This window comes from Heteronotia binoei, chromosome 1 (genome assembly GCF_032191835.1).
Source record: "Heteronotia binoei isolate CCM8104 ecotype False Entrance Well chromosome 1, APGP_CSIRO_Hbin_v1, whole genome shotgun sequence".
In the NCBI taxonomy this organism is placed as follows: Eukaryota; Metazoa; Chordata; class Lepidosauria; order Squamata; family Gekkonidae; genus Heteronotia; species Heteronotia binoei.
This window is the reverse complement of record NC_083223.1, coordinates 234,322,866-234,342,786: the sequence shown is the minus strand read 5'-3', so window position 1 is coordinate 234,342,786 and position 19,921 is coordinate 234,322,866. Positions and strand designations below refer to the sequence as shown.

Sequence of the window (19,921 nt, the reverse complement as noted above, 5' to 3'; positions counted from 1 at the left end):
GCCACTCTGAGATTGCTGGTGGTATAAAAATGTAATAAAGAAATAATTCAAAACTTTCACCCCTAGTGCTTCAGTAGAGGTATAGCATTTGTCCATGCATCCACATATCTGATGAATGACCGTGGTAACCCTCAATGAAAGAATTAACTCCAGTAGATGGCACTCCAGTATAGAGTGCTTTGGTTTGAGTACATTATTGCTAAGTCACAAATCAATATTTTATTAGGGTATTTCAAATCTGATCCACATACGTTGCAGAGAGACAAAATAAAAACAGTGGTTCAGTGGGAATAAAAAATTATTCCAAACATCAGTACTCCTATGCATTTCACACCAAGCTTCCTCGGGGGGTTCTTTTCAAAACTGGAGATGCTGCTGTGTTTATATTCTATTGAACTCTCTGAGGAATCTGAGCATGAAATGCAAAGGATACTGATATTAGGAATAAAAATTTTCTTCTCACTGTAGCATTGTTTTTTTTCTTCATCTCTTTGCTCCTTTGTTCTCTTTTGAGTGATTCCACATATTTTGCAGAATGAGATAGCAGAACCCTGATTCAGTAGATTATATCAGTGTAGATGGGGAATACAATGTTTGAATACTAATCCACATTTTTTTAAAAAAAAATCTCTGCACAATTACAAAACAAACTAGCAGTTCAGGGAGAAAGGCCACTTGTCCCTGAGTTCTGGAGATGGGCGCTCCTACTCTTACTCTTTTCTATTTTTTCCTGAGTGTGTTTTTATGAAATAGGTATTTTAATGCAAATAATATTTAAAAAGTAATCTCCAGCATGATGTATTGGTTAAGAACAGAGGACTCTAAATCTGGAGAGCTGGTCTGATTCCCCACTCCTCCACATGAAGCCTGCTGGGTGACCTGCGGCCTGTCACAGTTCTCTCTCATTCCCACTACTTCACAAGTTGCCTGTTGTGAGGAGAAGGGAAGGAGATTGTAAGCCACTTTGGCTGGGTCCAGACCAGCAGGTGGCAGCTTGGAGCACACAGGAGGCATCCCAAATCACGCTGGCTCAAAATGGAGCGACAGAAGCCTGTCCATATGCTCCCCCACAAAGCGACCGTATCCTGCCTGGGATGCACTTTGGTGCAGTCAGATGGCTGTCCCACATTATTCCCGTAGCTTGGTTTGGGTTTCTTTTTTCCCCCGTTCATTTATTGGTCATCTGCATATGCACCCTTGTGCTTGGAACCAATTTTTTTTTAAAGTTGGAATTGGTTTGGGACAGCCTCGCAGGTTCACACTGCCAATGCGCCTCACATGTGCACTCCAGTGTTCAGAAGCCTGCTGAGGCAGATGCCATGTGGCACAAAACTTTACTACCACTTCTAAAGTGGTAGCTTTTTAATAATATAATAATTTTTATTTATATCCCGCCCTCCCCGCCAAGGCAGGCTCAGGGCGGCTCACAACACATAAATACAATACACAGTAAAACCATAATACACAATAATTACAGTTAGATAAAACCATCATTTAAATCGACTTATATCAATTAACATTATGGTGCTATAACTCAGATCTTCTATAAAATTCAGTGGCTAAAAGCATCTTCAGTGAATCTATCTTGGCTCAGCATTAAGTGAAGGCCATTTTAAAGAGAAAGATCTTGCAGGCGCTGCGGAATTGGTCCAAACACCACAGGGCCCGCACTTCCTCCGAGAGCTGGTTCCACAGTAGTGGAGCTGCAATAGAGAAGGCCCGTTCCCGAGTAGTCTTCAATTTGGTCTCCCTTGGCCCAGGGATATTCAGCTGGTTCTTTCCAGCTGACTTCAGCGCTCTCTGGGGTTCATATGGTCCCTCAAGTAGGCAGGTCCTCGGCCATATAGGGCTTTAAAGGTAATAACCAGCACTTTGTAACGAACTCGGTACACCAATGGCAGCCAGTGCAGCCCGCGCAGCCCTATGGATGCCTATGGACAGGGTGAGTGTGGGAGCAGGACGGCAGGCAGATGTGTGCATTTGGTCACGCTTTTTTGGTCCACTCACATCCCGTCCCTGTGCTGGCTTAAAATACCAATCTGGACCCAGCCCTTGAGACTCCTTAAAAGTGAGGTATAAAAAACCATTCTTATTCTTCCCTTCAGTGCAGTCCCTTCTGTTCTGTCATTTCCTTCTTACTCCATACTTCTGCCCATATAGAGCAGGCCTCTGACAAGTTTATAGGGATATAAGCAAAAAACTTTTCCCACAAAAGACAGAGGGGTTGTGGAATTATGTAGTATAGTCCTATCCTGTCAGTTCTCAGAAGTTATCAGGGCCAGTATTTGGATGGGAGACCACCAAGGAAGACCTTGTAATGGAAGGCAATGTCAAACCTCCTCTACTTAATTACTTGCCTTGAAAACCATATGGGGTCACGATAAGTCAGATGCAACTTGATGGCACTTTACACACACACAAAATAGATAAGACCTGCACCTCAGGCTTCCATGTTGCTGTTGCCATGGCAACATTGAGTCCCTGCCTAATAGTAGTTCAGACCCTGTCCCATCTCATTAAATCCAAAGTGTATTCAACATTACATGACTTTCAGGATCCAGGTGCAAAGCATGCAAAAGCAAGGTTCAGATTGCGCAACTCCACTGCAAGATCTGCCATGCCTGGCTGTGAATTGGTTTAATCTCAGCTGGCAACTGTGAGCAGTTAATAAATCCTCTCACAGTGGTATCTGGGATTATGCCAAGCATAGCAATTTCATTTGGCCTTGTGGATGGATGCATCTGTACGGCTACCAAAATCACAGCACCAAGAAGATCCCTTGTATAAAACCCTGCCATTCACAGGAATACAAGATTACTGGTTGGCCTTATTGACTTGCACACATCATGAAGCGTCCTGTTAGAATTTAACAACTGCTGCAGATAAATAACTCATTCCATTCTCTGCTTCATTCTAACAGCATCCTGGAATTACATTAGGTAACTCCTTTGACACATATGCAGTTGCTGTTTTACAATGCATTTTCCCATCTCTCTGAGGACATGACATATGGTTAGATTGCTGTTTGTCATTAATGTGGAAACTGATCGAACCTGGATAATTTTTTTGTATGTTTGTGAATAATATTCCAGTCTTTAAAGGACCCTGGGGATTTGTGCTCAATGCCATGGAGCAAGAATTCACAACAGACAGCCTGTGAGGAGGATCTAATTTCTCCTTGGCTTCATGGCAAATCAGCCCTCCCAGATTTTGAAAACTGGGTAAATTTGTACAGATTCTCCTTCGTTAAGTTTAAAAAGACAAGTTGTAAGAGCTAAAGCAAGTAACAATCAAATGTCATAATTAACCCTACTTGGGAACTGCAAAATTGATGCAACTGTCTGAATCTACCTTGATGTATTTTAATGTGTCTCCTAACTCACTGTTAAAGAATATTGGGTTAAATTTCCATATTTACTAGATATTGTTTCTTCGACTTGTCAGTCATTTGTTTCACTGAGCTGCTTAATTCAGTAAATGCTTATGAGAATGTTTACAAAACTTGTAAAATCATGAAAGAATAAAACTAGGGATGGGTAAATCCCTCGCCATGAAAAATGTTCACCATTTTCGATGCCAGACACCCTTGTGGAATATTTATCTTACCCATCACATTCCATTTTATCCCATATTCCTCACAGATCCTTAATTTTTTTGAAAATGCCCATTTTTCTCACAGTTGCACAGCATCATTGGTATTGTAAGCCTCAGTAGCTATATAAAGAGAATCACATTATTTACTGTTAGAGTCCAGTAGCACCCTTAAGGCCAACAAAGTTTTATTCACAGTATAAGCTTTTGTGTGCACACACACTTCTTCAGTTGTTGGTCTTAAAGGTGCCACTGGACTCAAACTTTGTTCTGCTGCTTCAGACCAAGACAGCTATTCACCTGAAACTATTTATTGTGTCATTCTAGACTGGAATGAGTCTAGCTGGTATCTTGTAGCTAGTGAGTCTAGCTGGTATCCTGTAGCTAGTGAGACTTTACTCCAACTAACCAAGCACAGAAGCATTTCAAATATGGAAGACAGTTTGTTCTTTTCTCTCTTTTTTCAAGTTTTCATTGAACCACAAGTGGTTCAATCTTTATATGTGTGGATAAGGGGCTTTAAGGGTCTGTTCACTTTTATGGACTTCATTGTTTGTCCACCTTAATGTAATTGTGCAGCAAACACAGACATATCTTGAGCCTGTTACGTTTCATTGTGTATAGGTAAAACAGCAAGGCAAAGGTAGAATCCAACAGAAGAAATACAATTCAAGATGAGGCCTGTGAGCTTCCAGCAGTGTCTTTTGGCTCAGGGACCTCCACGTGCAGCACCCAAGTGATTAGGACTTAACCCTAGAAGAAGTTTCATATCTGGATTCAGGACGATGCTGAACCAACCAATAAACAAGCCATTGCAGATAATCCATCCGACTATATATTTGTTGTTGCATTGTTCCTAGATAGCAGTGGCCAAAGTATGGGCATTGATAGTGAGATAATAAATGGTGGTGATATTATATTTTCCAGAAAAGGGACCATTCTTGCAGCTGGATAACCATGAAAACATAATGTGTGATCATATTATGTACAGGATGCCAAGGTCATAGTGAATATGGTCTTAGAGCTCAGGCTACAAATCATTTACATGAAGCCCTTTTGTTCTGTTCCCACCAACATTTTCAATCTAAGCATCTCTGTGGCCATGAATCACAGCCTCCAGAACATGTGTGCAATCCATGAGAGAAAGGAGCATTCCATCTCAGGAGCAGTAAGCTCCTGTCTAGCTTAGTGGTAAAAGAAGAAAAAGAAGACTGCAGATTTATACCCCATCCATCTCTCTGAATTGGACCGATTTCCCACTCACCTTACGTTGGTCTCATGTTTGTCTTGTCAGCACGGCTTTCTTCCGATTTCATACTATCTGCCCCGGGGCTGCAGCAAGCATCGGCATTTTCAAGCAGCAAACAGAAACTGGTTTTTATCAGTTTCTGTTTGCTGTGCGAAAACGCTGATGCTTGCTGCAGCCCCAGGGCAGATACTGTGAAATCGGAAGGAAGCCACGCTGAGAAGACTAACGTGAGAGCAGCATAAGGGGAGTGAGACATTAGTCAGAGACTCAGAGCAGCTTAAAATCTCCTACATCTTCTCTCCCCACAACAGACACCCTGTGAGGTGGGTGGGGCCGAGAGGGCTCTCACAGCAGCTGCCCTTTCAAGGACAACTCCTACAAGAGCTATGGCTAACCCAAGGCCATTTCAGCAGGTGCAAGTGGAGGAGTGGGGAATCAAACCCAGTTCTCCCAGATAAGAGTCCACACACTACACTACACTACTACACCAACCCACACACTTAACTACTACACCAAACTCTCTCACCAAAGGGCATTGTTTGTAAAGTCTCAGGTTCAGACTGTGGCCTATTTATTTCAAAGATATAAGGTATTGTGTGGAAAGGTTGCCTTCCTCAAGACAGGGGCATTGATAGAGGTATCTTAGAATGGGTGTGTAGAAAGGAGGGGCTTTTAGGTTTGCAGAATACCTTGTGATGGCGGTGGAAAGTGCTGTCAAGTCACAGCCAGCTTATGGCAACCTCATAAGGGTGGGTAACAAATGAGTAGAGGTGGTTTGCTGTTGCATCAGCCTGTGTAGCAACCCTGAACTTCCTTGGTGGTCTCTCATACAAGTACTAACCAGGGCTGACCTTCATTAGCCTCCATGTTCTGAAGACATCAGGCTAGGGTTGCCAATCCCCAAGTGGGAGTAGAGGATCCCCTGGTTTGGAGGCTCTCCCCCCCACCCACGTCAGGGTCATCAGAAAGCAGGGAGGAGGGGAGGGAAATATCTGCTGGGCACTCCATTATTCCCTAAGAAGACCCAATTCCCATAGGGTATAATGGAGAATTGATCTGTGGGATCTGGGAGGGAGTTTTTTTAGGTAGAAGCACCCCATTTTCAGCATAGCATCCAGAGCCTCTCCTCAAAATACCTTCCAAGTTTCAAAAAGATTGGACGAGGGGGTCCAATTTTATGAGCCCCAAAATAAGGTGCCCCTATCCTTCATTATTTCCAGTGGAGGGAAGGTATTTAAAAGATGTGGGGTCCCTTTAAATAGCCCCCTCCCAGATCCCCAGATAACCGCAGATCAATTCTCCATTATACCCTATGGGGATCTCTCCATAGGGAATAATGGAGTATCCAGCAGACATTTCCCTCCCCTCCCCCCACTTTCTGATGACCCTGAAGTGAGGGAAGGGCCTCCAAACTGGGGAATCTCCTGCCCCCACCTGGGGATTGCAACCAAATAAATCAAAACCACTCTGTGAAAAATATATTTACAAAATGTAATTCATACAAGAAAGAAAGTGCCATTCAGCAACTTCATCGTTTTACATACCGCATGTGCATGTTTATGCACACATATATATATCAGTCCAAATCATAAATAAATCCAATACATGAATCCAAAAAGAGCTCAAACGGACAGCTAGCAGTGTAAAGTTTGTTTCAGACCGCCATGTCCTTCCTTCAGGGAGCGTCTTGCAGAACTTACAGTATATGTGTAGAGAATTTCACAATGTTCAGATCTTTCACAAATTTATGCACAAAATTGGAACGCTGCTGCCTCCATCTGGTCAGCAAGTTAATTAACTTTAATTAACCTTTAGCAAATAGAAAGTGTATTTTGATTGCAGACTTTTTAACTTTGAAGGTCAGAATTCTTGACCCCTCCAGAAGCCAGAGAACTGCTATGTTCTCTGCACACTTAAGAAAGTGGTGCAAAGTTGTCCAGAGATAAACTGCTCAACAGGAGTCACTGCACTGGATGGAATGGATGGATGGAGTTTAAAAGATGATGGCTTCCGTAAGTCTAAGCAGCAAAAGCAAAGAGTGGCTGCAGTTACAGTACCCTTTAGTTTAGACCTTTTTTTGGACTTTTTCCAAATGGTAAGCAATCATCCCATTCTTATCAATGCACACATATTTGAAAGTAGTAAATAGTCCATTGCATTTATTTAAATACACAAATGCCTGCAGAGTTTTTGATGTCGCAGATACTGCATCAGGAACTGATTGGATAATGATCAGGCACCATCAGTTCCTAATGCATTGCCTTCAGCATCTAAACAAGCATCCGCAAAATTTACATTAACTGATCCAGCTGTACTACTGTGGTTGAGTCTTCTAAAAAAAACAAGGCAATTTGTGGACCTCGTATCACTTTACTGTGGAGAACTAATCGGTTGGGAGAGTTGCTTTCTACTACTTTGTTATCTTGCATAGGCAAGGGGAAAATCGTTAGGAGATACAAAACATGTTCTGTTTGAAAACCTTTTCTCCACAAAGCATTTGCAGGCACAATTGTCAATATGCCAGAATTCACCAAAGAGAGCATCAGTGCACATTCCTTATTTTACCCTCTGATGAGCTTATACATGATTCCAATGAGGTGCCCTATCCAGGCAGCTTAAAGGATAGCCCTATAAGCTACAGCACCTGTGTGTCTTAAGACCATTTAAAGACAATTGGTCTCCAAGGTCAAGACCCTCAGGTGGATTGTAGAGCCCCACCTACTTAATCATGAGCCCTTATAGAACCATCTTTTCAGAAGGATTTTGGAAGGAGCTTTTGAGGCCAGGACATGCATCATACAATGCCACATGTCACTTCCAAAGTTACCATAACACTCTAGTAATTCCACAAATCTCTGGCAAAATCTCTGATGGCACTTTCTTCCTCCTGCATTTTCTCCCACTGCTGCGCTGGGAGATCTCTATTGTCTGGAGATAGTTGTAATACAGGAGATCTCCGGACCCCACCAACGTGAGAGAGAATGCTTAATTCTCCTCTCCCCCAGTGACATGGTCCTATTTGAATCAGTCCCCAAGAGCCTGAGAAACAGAACTTCAGGCAGGATCTCCCATTACATATTTGTTTGGCAGAATATGTAATAGACTTGGGGCTGAACCTGAGAATAGTGTCTCATGTAGTTTGGCCCTTGTAATTGTCTTCTTTCAGTTTAATCATAAGCCTTACTTTAAATGTCAAACAGGTATCCCTAAATTTAGAACTTCAGAGGACACCATATGTCAGTTACACAACAGAGATCATCCGCAGTAAAAACCACTGAGGGGAAGAGCATGGTGAAACTCAGGGAATAGGTAACTGCAGTCTACAAATGTTCGCATGCAAAAAAATGTAGTTGGGTTTTTCCGTGTCAATCAAGATTTACAAATCACAAAAATATACCAATAATTTTGTCCCAGTATGGCTGCTAGATTTGAATTAACACCTTAGAGACCAACCTTTTTTGCGGGGGAGAAGGGGTTTTGCGAGTCAAAGTCCTTTTGACTCGAATGAATGAATGACAATAACTTGATATTGAATGAAAATAAATGGGAGATGGCGGGCAATGGGCATAATTTATGCCCTGCCCTTCATTGTCTTCCAGATATGTGCAGACACTCGCCAGGTCCCAGGCATGTCCCTGACGAAAAACTCTCTTCCATCTGCTAGCAAACCAACCCGTGCTTTTTTTTTTCAAAAAAATGTATGTAATCCAGGGCCGAAAGGCTGCCTGTATCTATGTATATGTGTGTGTGTGTATGTCTCCTTCTGAGCCATGGAATAGCTGAAATTCTAATCTAAACTGACCCATCACTATTCACCAGCCAAGAGAAGCTCAGCAGGGACTTGATTAACATTTTCCTTTTACAGCCTGTCTGGATCTGTAAAAGCAGGGTGCCAGTTTTCCACCTGGCAGGTTACAGAACACAGCAATGTTTGCCTTGCTAGATCAAGTTGCAGAGGCCGCTTTGTTGTAGTGCATATGCTACACACAAAGACAAAAATCTGCAGGCTATTTTCTCTTTAAATCAGCAATTGCTATTGCATTATAGCTCAACGTTGTCAGGACAATGCATTGCCATGATCTACTAATTCCTATGAATTGCTGTTTTCATTTTTTTTTTTTAAGAAAGTTTATAACCCTTTTTATTGTCAAGATATAAGGGGGAATAGTACAGGCAGTTTCTGTTGGCAGAGTAATTAACACAGCAATGGTGCACAACCTGATTAAATAGTAAATAAGGGATTATTTAGGAACTAATATAATTGATAGGAAAAAGGAGAGACAGAGATAGGTTTCTAACTACATCCTTAACAGAGAAAGAGGAAGACCGAGTGTGGGAAGGGGGAAATTGCCCTAAGAGTAGCAATCTGGAGACAGACAAGGAATGACACTTAACAGGAGAGAGAAGGCACTGTCCTCACTATCCTATCTAATTGTCTTCTTGCTGCCCCCTTTTGGGGCTTCTTTTCTTTGTACACCAGACATTGCCTTTCCAACAGTTTCTGTCCAGATTGCCTGGAAAGAAATGGGGAAGGGAAGCTGCAAGTTGGTTGAAGCAAGGTGAGGTTTCTCTGCTCAATGAGATCCTGCAGATGCTCTGCTGGAAGACACAAGTGGTTACAGCCCCGGGGAGGGAGCTTCAAGCAAAGAAATGGTAGGTGGAAGAATTGAGTGCTTAACCCTTTCCCCTCTGGCTGCTTTTGACATTGCCTCCCCACGTGCTGTTTTCCCCCAGAGTTCTAGATGTGTGTTTATTAGGGTTACCAGCTCTGGGTTGGCAAATATCTGGAGATCTAGGGAGAGGAGCCTGCATAGGACAGGGTTTGAGGAGGGGAGGGACTTTTGGGGGGGATAATGCCATAGAATTTACCTTCCAAAGTAGCCATTTTCTCCAGCTGAACTGATTTTTGTCACCTGGAGATCATCTGTAATCCCAGGAGGTCTCCATCTACTGATTAGAGGATGGCATCCCTAGTGTTTATCCTCACAAAAATACTTCAGGAGAAAAAAGCCACTGGTTTATGTTTTTCTTTTGGGGGGGGGGGGGTGTCAATTGGAAACTGAGAGACTGCCTGTAGAGATAGTTAAGTACTGTTCCTTTATTCTGTTCTCCAGTCCATTTAAAGGGGGAAGCCAGATGTTCCCTATAGGGTTGCCAGCGGACTGCTGAGTACTTGGAAGGGATGTCATGGCATTGTGTGCTATGATGTCACCCTGCCCCACCCCCAAAAGCTATCACTGGAGACCTAGCCACCCTCATTCCCTGATATGCACTTGGGTTTTGCCAGCAGACCCAATAGTATTCCGTCCCCCCAGACTATGTCAGGCTAGCAAAATGGCATGGGGAGGGTGAATCCTCCTCTCCACATGCACCACAGTCTGACTCCTTAACTGGCACTGCATGTGCAGGAAATGAGGAGGACCCACAAGTCCCACAAGATTGTGTTACATCTGATGCAGGGGTGGGAACCCAGACTCAACCTGTGAGATTCCTCTTCCCAAATCTGCTTTTTCCCCTTTGAATAGGTCATCAGGGGTGGCATCGCTATGCATAGTACTAATGCATATTAGGCTTACTAATTTCTGAAGCGACTATGGTAGCTGTCCCTTTAAGGGGAATTTAATCTGCTGCAATTAGTTGGTGAGGATTTTTAGCTGCAGGCTATGAAAGCTTCACCTGCTGACTGCTGTGCAGAAAGCCTCTCTTACATGCAGAGCAAGAGGCCAGGCTCTTGGGTGGAGCAACCACCTGGGAAGGTGGTGTGAGGAAAAGCCCCCTTACAGAACATCCTGATTACCAGCTTGGTTGCCAGAGCACCTGGAGAAGTGACTCGCACACATCTGGCCAGAGAGTGTGGGTAAACCTATCCAGGGGCAAAAGGCACTTATGCAGTACAAGCAGCCAGGACACTACTAAGGCACTCTAAACCGGTACAAGAGTGCCTACTAGGAGAACGGATGATTTCCCATCGTTCCGTATGATAGCCATCCCAGCATTGGAGCAGAGGAAACTGCGCCACCAGGAGCTATCCAGGCAAATGGTTATGAAGTTCTGACCATGGAATCCACCGTGGAGGGCTAACACCACACACAGCCATCTTCCTACAAGGCATGACTCCATTCCAGTGAAGCGAATGGCTCACGTACACACCAGATGTCACCTATGCCTGCAAGCAACCCACCCACCTCAGGAGTGGTTAAATCGTCCAACCGCCACTTTCTTTGTTTGACGGAACTCTAGACAAAGACTGGTGCCCAGAAGAAGACAGAAGAAGAGGAAGACCATCTTCAGCCAGAGCCAAGTTCCTTTGTATAGACTGGGTGTTACCTAGGCCATGATTTGACTCTCTGCTGTCACCCTTTTAGATAAGTCCAATAGTCCTAAGCATCTTCCCACCCAAGTAATCTTTCCATTCTTCTCCCTAACTGTTACTTTGGAGCCTCCCCCTGGTCCGTTTCAACCTGAAAGTTCTCTCAAGTATCCAGGATCCAGGCAGTCCATTGGTCAAGAGCAAGCACCCAATTAGGTGATACCAATGAACTTCCCATTGGCTATCGTAGTAGTCCAGCCCTTATGATCACTGTGAAACCTCCCCTTTTCATGAGGTCATGCACCAGCTGACCACCTTCCTCCTCCCTCGTACCTCCCATCTCTTAAGGGCTCAAGAGAGTCCTTATAATCTGTGGACTAGCTACCCACAGGTGTGCTTCTATCAGTATCCCAACTTCCGCTGCATAGATCCATCCCCGATTCCTGATCAGTTTTGGGCCCCTTCTCCCACTTCCTTGCTTGTCGTCATTGGAGCCTTCCTCGAAGACTACGATAGGTAAATATCGCCCTGTTTGTCTACCCATGTGTTCCCTTATCTCTCTATCTATGTTTCCTAGGACTGAATGTGTGTTTTGATGAGTATTGTATCTTGTATGGAAGCCTATATTTTTCTTAATAAATTATAATTGTTTTACTTAATTAGAGTCCCTAATATTTTAAGCATTACTTTTCTGGAAGTGGAATCCTGTATACACAGGTAAAAAGATCCTGAGTGAGCCAGGTGCCCACCTGACAATTCCCCAACCTCGTCTTGAGGGCACTTTGGCTTACAGTGGGAGTGAGCAGCAGTGCAGTACCCCAGGGGGAAGCTGTGCTGGAGGGTTCCCCCTGTACCATAGCCAGGTCAGTAGGTTCTTTTCACTGCCAGCCGGCTTGTTTTAATATGCAAAAGTAGGTAGCAGAACAGAGCCACAGCATGGGGCTAAATAACATAGCCTGACAATTGCTTATGGATCAAACTGATATTAAAGGGAAAATCAGGGGTGGGGCAATTTTAAAGCCCCCTCCTTTGCCTTTCTGGCTGCTTAAGACACTTTTGCCATAGCTGGATCTTCCATTCTTTAGTTCTTAATGTTTTCTGTTTCCACCCTCCGCTTTTTGCTTACCTCAGCCTTTACAGCTGTTTAAAAGGGGGGGAGGGGTAGGAGTTCTGGGTGGGACAATACTTGTTTCTTAACCATTTTGTGTTCCCTCTTTCAAGGGTGCTCCTCGGAACATGTTCTTGTGGTTTATCAGACCCAGATTTGAGGACAAGCTGGAAGATGCCCTATTACCTCACAGTCAGCCTCCCTCCCGGCTGCCCATCTCTGACGATCGAAGTTTGCAGGCACACTCCATATTCCAGTAAGAGTATGAAATAAAGTTACACCCAAGACTTTTGCTCATGGGATGCCCCATCAGAGTGGGTTGTGGATGAGTAACGGAGACCTCCCCAGTTCTGCGAGAAGCTCTGTCCCATTTGGTCTAGGGTGGCTCAAAACTGAGCAGATACACAGCATTCTTGCATCTGTTCCCCCTGGGGCCTACAACTTATTGCCTAAACCAGAGTTGATCTACTTAAAATGCATAACTCCGTGATGACTCACAGAGTTTGCTCTGAGTGTGCTGTCACTCAAGGGCTTTGCACCACGTAATGTTTCTCATATGGCTGTCAAGGCAAAATCCTCATCCTCTGTCCTGCAAATCAGTGAATATTTCCCTACTTCAACAGACCTACAAGACAAGCAAATGAAACCTGGGCAGTTTACCTCTCAATACCCAATGCTGTGTCAACAAAGTTTTGTAGCTGCCCTGCTCTGAGCACTGGCTTCCCAGAGGTATCTGGCTGGCCACTGCTGAATATAGGAAACTGGACTTAGATGGGCTTAGTCTGATACACCGGATCTCTAGTCTTACATAAAAATTATGGCAGCATCATGTGCATGCTGCAGTTCTGTGAAGTGCAGGGTATGGGACTCAGAACAGAGCATAGAATTTAACTCCTATTGTATTCCTCAACATCCCCAGGAGCATCATTTTGTGGAAATCAGTGGGCTGCAGTGAGGGAAGGCATTTGGCTACTGGAAAATTTAGTCTGGATCCAACCTCAACACTGTACCCATGACACCATATTGGTCCTCTTATCACAATGAAGGCCCATTATTTCTCATGATAACCTACTCAAAGCTTCAAGATCTTTCTTAAAGGCTGAATTCCATGTTCATTCCATTATCACTGACATGAGACAGGGTGTTTTCAGCAGTGCCACAGCTTTGGAACTGCTTCCCCAAAGAAGCAGACACTTCACCAATAGCCTTTAAACAAGAAGAGGAAGAGAAGAGATTGGATTTATACCCCACCCTTCACTTAGAGTCTCAGAGTGGCTTACAATCTCCTTCCCCTCTCCACAACAGACAACCTGTGAAGTAAGTGGCGCTAAGAGAGCTCTCTCTAGAACTGCTCTTGAGAGAACAGCTCTGCTGACAACTTGTGGCTGACTCAAGGTCACTCAGCAGGTGCATGTGGAGGAGTGAGGAATCAAACCTGGTTCTCCCAGATAAGAGTCAGAGCACTTTAGTTTAGTTTAGTTTAGTTTATTTGTAATTTGTATCCCGCCCTTCCCACCAGGTGGCTCAGGGCGGCTTACAACATATAAAATTTAACATAAGAGTATAAAATTAAACGTTTCACATAGTTTACATAGTTAAAAATCTAGACATTTCACAGAGTTTACATAGTTAAAACAGTAAAACATACTTAACCACTATACTATACTGGCTCAACAGAGAGCATTCAGCATGCAGTGCTGATTCTGGAATTTTACTCTCCTCTTTTATTGTTTTCTAAAATTTCAGACTCTCATGATCTCTCAGTATTGGTCTATGAGTTTCTCAAATTGTTCTAAAATATATTTCTACTTGTTTTTGAAATGTGTGAAAGCTCTTTAGGGGTTTACGAAAAGGTGGGGTGCATGTAAATAATTTAATAGACAAATGACTGAAGTAGAATCTGCTCTTACCAATTCAGGGAGGGGTGAAGACTCCACTGCTTCAGTTAAAGGTTTAGGTCAGGGGTATCAAACATGTGGCTGAAGGGACAAATCAGACCCCTGGAGGGCTCCTATCAAGCCCGTGAGCAACTCACTGTCATCTGCTTTCTTCTCTCTCTCTTGCTTCCTTCTGCATACAGCTTGCTTTGCCAGGCTTGCTCAGTCGCATAGAAGCTACAGAGTAAAGACTCTCTTTTCTCCATTGGCTGACCAGCACATGAAACAACTTATGTACAAAACCTTGCAATGCACAGCCGTTTCATGTTTTCCCCGGGTCTTTGGCTCAAAGCATTGACAATGAGATTTCCGTAATGAATGTCAATAAATCAAAAGTAGGTTTGCAACTTACACATACACACCTGAGCAACACCTGGACAGCATACTCAAGTTTGTTACAGCACAGATGTTGTCTCCAGGCTTTGATGCAATAATTCAGAGCAAGAGGTGTCAGTTATTAGAAACTGTTCAATAAAATATTGTAAGAGTGCTAATCTTTTAAGCATAAGTTATAAACAGAGGCTAGGTGGCTATCTGACAATGCGAATCCTATGAATTTAGGAGGAGGTATTTGTGAATTTCCTGCATTGTGCAAGGGGTGGACTAGATGACCTTGGAGGCCCCTTCCAACACTATTCTAAGGTTTTTTTATATAAAAAAAGCTTAAATTGTGTTTGTCTGTGTCCTTTATAAAGTTTATGTCTCTGCTACCTGGCATTACATTTACACATGGCCCAGCCCAACAAGGTCTCATTTTTGTCAGATCTGGCCCTCGTATTAAATGAATTTGACATCCCTGATCTAGGTGATTCATTGTCTGGTTAAAACATGCAGCCCTCTCCTGAAAATAAATACACAAAACAATCAAGTAGGAGTTAACTTTCCATGTTTTTTTAAGAAGTAAAAACATAAGGAAAATCTTATTCATCACTAACGATGTCAAAATTAACTTTTAGCGTCATGCACATCAGTTCCAGTTTTCAAGCCACAGGAGGCCAACCATCCTGCTCCTTCCAGCAAATTCCGCCCAGTCACTAATTATGAAAGAAAGGGAAAGTTTGCCAACAAAGAAATTAATGAAGAAGATTCATCACTGCCAATTGACTTTACTACTAAGTTAATGGGAAAAATATGAGCAAAGAGAGCCACCCAAGAGGAGAAGATTGCCCATACGTTCAACTGAGCTTTATTCCAGAAGACACATTTAGAAATTTGACATTCAAGTGGCTTAATCGAATGTAAAAAGCAAGGAAGTGACTGGTGATAAATAAAACTCAGTGTTTGCAGAATGTAGCAATGCATCTTTTTCGCAATCTCTCTCACTACAAAAGGGAAAAAAGCAAAGATTGAGAACAGGGCCACAGGGGTTCTGTCCAAGCACGGAATGCGTGACCTGGTTCAGAGTTCAGCATTGTGAAATTCCAAGCTTTCATTTGAAAACACACACAAGTTTCTAGCCCTTATGAGCTGTATGATAGACTTGATAAAAATATAAACAGTAGCCTAACACCCAGAGAACCTAACAAGATGTCTCTGAGCATGGGCAGCTGCTGCCAGTTCATCCCCTTGCCTCAATGATAAACCCCTGAAGGAGTTCTATTGGTGTTGTTGGAAGCCATGCATTATCCAGCGGTTCTGTAAAGCCACAGAGCCAAGGAAGCTAAGTGTCATTTCCAATGATTCATGGATGAGGCTTTAACATTCTGCATTGCTCCCTACTGACCTTACTACTCTCTATATAACTATTTATACCCTGCTTTTCTCCCCAAAGTGGCTTAAAATGGCAGTCTCCTCTCCTCCTCCATTTTGTCCTTACTATAACCCTGTGAGGTATGCTAGGCTTAGAGTGACTGTCCCAGTGTCACCCAGCAAGCTTCAAACTTCCCCATTCCTAATCTGACATCCTCACCACTACCCCATGGTAACCCTACTTTCCACCATGTTTAACATAATAAAAGTGGACTTCAGTGGATTGCTCCAATATATTTAACTAGGTATAAGTCTTCTCATCTGTACAAGAGCAGAGGAGCTCTGTCTCCCCCATGGTAGCCTCAAACTGGGTGTGTGGTTGAGTACCAAGACCCTTACTTACATTTATCTAATGCCCCATGGCTCACGAGAGCCCTGATAGGTACAGTATATATATACTGTTTCTAGCAGGAGTGACGCCACATGGAAGCTTGGGAAAGAGCTGGCCATGGGTAAGAAATTTCATGTGGTCTTGGTTTACCAGGATTGGCCGCAAGCGTTCCCAACAACCACCAGTTTAGATTATTTGGGGGAGGGGGAGGATTAGACAAAATCACTGTCTATCAACAACTACAAGCCTTGGTAGCTAAAATGAAGCTGCACATTCAGAGGCAGATTATCTCTGGATATCAATGGCCAGGGCCCAAATGTTAGGGAAAGCTTGTTACCCTCATGCCCTGCTTGAGGGTTTCTGAGAAATGACTGATGCGCCACTTGAACGAAATGGGATGCTGGACTAGATGGCCCCTTTGATCCATCGGGTTTCTTGCAGCCAGGTTTTGAGATATATTCAGAATTGTAACAGTGCAGCTAGCACAGGGTTGACGTGGCATGGTGAAAGGGAAAGGTTCCAGTATGCTCCATGTGTATTCAGTATGCTCCAATCTGTATTCTTCGAATGCAGAAAGCTTTTAAGTTGTTTTACTACTGATTTCAGTGGAACTTAATTCCAGGTTGGTGTTTTGATCAAAACCTCTGGCATATATTTAATCTTCCAACAAGCCAGAAATCTTAAAACTGACTGAACTTTATCTCCTGCTCGATAGATGAAATGTTCTCACTTTTCTGCATTACTAATTGTTTTGGTACTCATGGCTGACCCCCTTTACATGTGTGTGTGTGCAGGGAGCAGAAGATATGTCACGTCTCTGAAAGATTCTTTGTGCTGATTGCCATCAATATCAGTTCCCAAGCCACTACAAAGCACAGTGAGCCTATTCTACCACTCCCAAATTCCCTCTTGCTTTGCTCTGAGTGATCCTGAAATATTTTGTTATTCCCAGAACCTGAAATTTAAGACAAATTACTGAACTCAAAGCTTGCCAAATTGGGGAGAATCCAGATTTTCTCTCTCTCTCTCTCTCTCACACACACACACACACACACACACACACATCACTTATCATAACAAACTTCCTCAAACAAACTCAGCAATGCAAAAATGTTACATCTTAGTTAAAAAGAACATTCTTTAGAACAGCTTCGGAAAACATCAGGTCGACACATAACAGTTCCAGGCAATCTAGTTCTTGTGTTAAAACTTTATATAATATGTAAACTTTTATTTAGATCCAATTTATGAAAGGTTCATGAGCCTTTTTTTATTTCTTTCCATTTCTGCTCTGCCCTCCTCTCCCAGGGGCAGGGGGTGGGCCTCCAGTATTTTACAATTACTCCAATAAAAGCGATAAAATACCACTTAGAAATCCATAGACATAGAAACTATTTCCCAAGATTCTGGCATTGCACCAAGACATAAAGCTAAGGACAGGAATATACAGATGAAGGGGCGGATCTATGCAGGTGAGGGCTGCCTGTGGATGTTCATGGTCTCCATTGAGCACTATGGGGCAATATAAATGGCCTGCAATTTGTGATACAGCAGAAAGACAACAAAACCTAATCTGTTCCACCCAGACACTGGAGTCACCACCATTACTAGGTAAGGAGACAGGGTAATCACTGGCCTGAAGGGCACCCATTTATTTCTCCCACACAAGGAAATAGATGCCCTTCCAAGCATTATTCTTGACAAGTGACACTGCTGTGAGGGTAAAATCTACCCATGATCATATGGTTCACTTTCCATTGACCAAGGGGGAAGGAGATAATGGGTGCCTCTATGGAAAGAACACCAAGTTGCATTTTGCTCCCTGATATACCAAAGCTGATAACAGACGACCATTTTGGGGTGGCTGGCAGCCACCCCAAATACAGCTGGACAGAAAATGAGTGCCCCTGAGCTTCCAGACAGTGCTCGAGGAAAGGAGTGGGCCTTGGGCAGCTGGGGAGTGTCTGGAACGCACATGCACACGCATCCAGCTCACGGCTCCCCGGGCGCTTTTCAGGTGGTCTCCAGCCTTCCAGATGGCCAGGAGCTGCCTCAGAGTGGCCCTAGTGAAAAGGGACCACTTTTGCAGTGGTCCCTTTTTGAGCCGGATGGATAGTCTTCCAGTATGTGGTGAGTACGGGATCTGGACGGCTGGCAGATGTTGCCATCCGGAAGGGTTTTTTGGGTCGATCTCAGAGGTGTCTCTGAGTCAACCCAAAGTGCCGGTCTGTAATCAGCCCCCGAGTCTCTGCAAGATACACAGCTCCCTCCAGACAGACCTACCCATTGTAATGACAGGATATAAAGCTACAATCCCAGCTAAATTTCATAATGTTCTTAGTGGATATATGCAGTTGCCTTAGTGAATCAGACCTTTGGTCTATTGAGGTTAATACTCCGAACTCTGACTGGCAGCAGCTCTCTGGGGTCTCGATTGGAGGTCTTTCACATTGCCAAAACCTAAACCTTCAACCTTCTGTATGCAAAGCAGGTGCCCAGCCACTGAGCACAGCCCCTCCATGTGCCCGTTTTGGCTTTAGCCTAGGCTATTTTCTCTGTGCCTGTTCCTATCGCCAGTTTGGTGTAGTGGTTAAGTGTGCGGACTCTTATCTGGGAGAACCGGGTTTGATTCCCCACTCCTCCACTTGCACCTGCTAGCATGGCCTTGGGTCAGCCATAGCTCTGGCAGAGGTTGTCCTTGAAAGGGCAGCTGCTGTGAGAGCCCTCTCCAGCCCCACCCACCTCACAGGGTGTCTGTTGTGGGGGAGGAAGGTAAAGGAGATTGTGAGCCGCTCTGAGACTCTTCGGAGTGGAGGGCGGGATATAAATCCAATATCTTCAATATCTTCTTCTACTTTATTCGCTTAATCTGAATAATAAAATCCACATTTGTTTTCTCAGTAATCCTTACACCTGTCCTTTTAAGCAGGCCAATATTCTTATATGCCAGATTGCACATACGTGAGGTGGGACTTGGGAGAGGTGCCTCTGTTTTATAGGCAGAAGGTCCCAGGTTCAATCCCCAGCATCCCCAACTAAAAGGACCAGGCGGCAGGTGATGTGAAAGAACTTTGCCTGAGACCCTGGAGAACTGCTGTCAGTCTGCATAGAAAATACTGACCTTGATGAACCAGTGGTCTGATTCACTGTAAGGCAGTTTTGCATGTTTGTGTATTACAGAGCTACCTCCGATATTGCAGATGGTGGTGCTAAAGCTGGGAGAACAGTGGGTTGCCTCATGAGTTTGAGAGATTTGAAGCGATGGCTCCTGCCTCACTATTTATTCTATCAGATATTATGCTCACCAGCTCTCAGAATACTGTAGCCCAGAATATGTTGTGTGTGAGAGAGTGGGTCTCTGCAAAGCACAGTCAAATCACAGCTGACTTATAGCAACCCTTTCAGTTTTCAAGTCAAGAGACATTCAGAGGTGGTTTATCATCGCCATCCTCTGCATAGCAACCTTAGTGGTCTCCCATCCAAATACTACCAAAGGCGCATCCTGCTTAGCTTCCAAGATCTGACAAGATCAGGCTAGCCTGGGCCATCCAGGGCATGGCACTGAAGATCTTAGGGGCTTTTGAAAAATCATCTGAAAGAGGTCCTAAACAGATTTGAACATTGGCAGAGTTGGAAGTAATACCTC

At 43.8% G+C, this 19,921-nt stretch overlaps 1 long non-coding RNA gene across 1 annotated transcript; it reads left to right on the top strand.

The window, feature by feature from the left end:
* The first annotated feature begins 14,122 nt into the window (after positions 1-14,122).
* On the top strand, positions 14,123-15,488 carry LOC132587496 (uncharacterized). Its single transcript, XR_009556440.1, has 2 exons — positions 14,123-14,215; positions 15,001-15,488. It is a non-coding gene; the product is annotated as an uncharacterized LOC132587496 (long non-coding RNA).
* The last annotated feature ends 4,433 nt before the right edge of the window (positions 15,489-19,921 follow it).